Genomic DNA, 309 nt, shown 5'->3' with positions numbered 1-309 from the left:
AAAAGGTCATACAACAGCTTCCAACCAAAAAAAGCCCTGGACCAGATGGTTTTACAAGTTAATTTTATCAAACATTCAGAGAACTGTTACCAATTCTACATAAATTATTTCAGAAGATAGAAAAAGATAAAATTCTCCCAGACTCATTCTATGAAGCAAGCATATCCTTGATACCAAAGCCAGGAAAGGACACCACCAAAATAGAAAACTGTACGCCAATATCTCTCATGAACATAGATGCAAAAATCCTGAATAAAATCCTGGCCAATAGAATCCAACGATACATCAAAGAAATAATTCACCATGACC

Source organism: Elephantulus edwardii, unplaced genomic scaffold, assembly GCF_000299155.1.
Source record: "Elephantulus edwardii isolate Elephantulus edwardi_28Jun2011 unplaced genomic scaffold, EleEdw1.0 scaffold00403, whole genome shotgun sequence".
NCBI classification, from domain to species: Eukaryota; Metazoa; Chordata; class Mammalia; order Macroscelidea; family Macroscelididae; genus Elephantulus; species Elephantulus edwardii.
The sequence above is the reverse complement of the archived record's forward strand: the minus strand, read 5'-3'. Positions refer to the sequence as shown.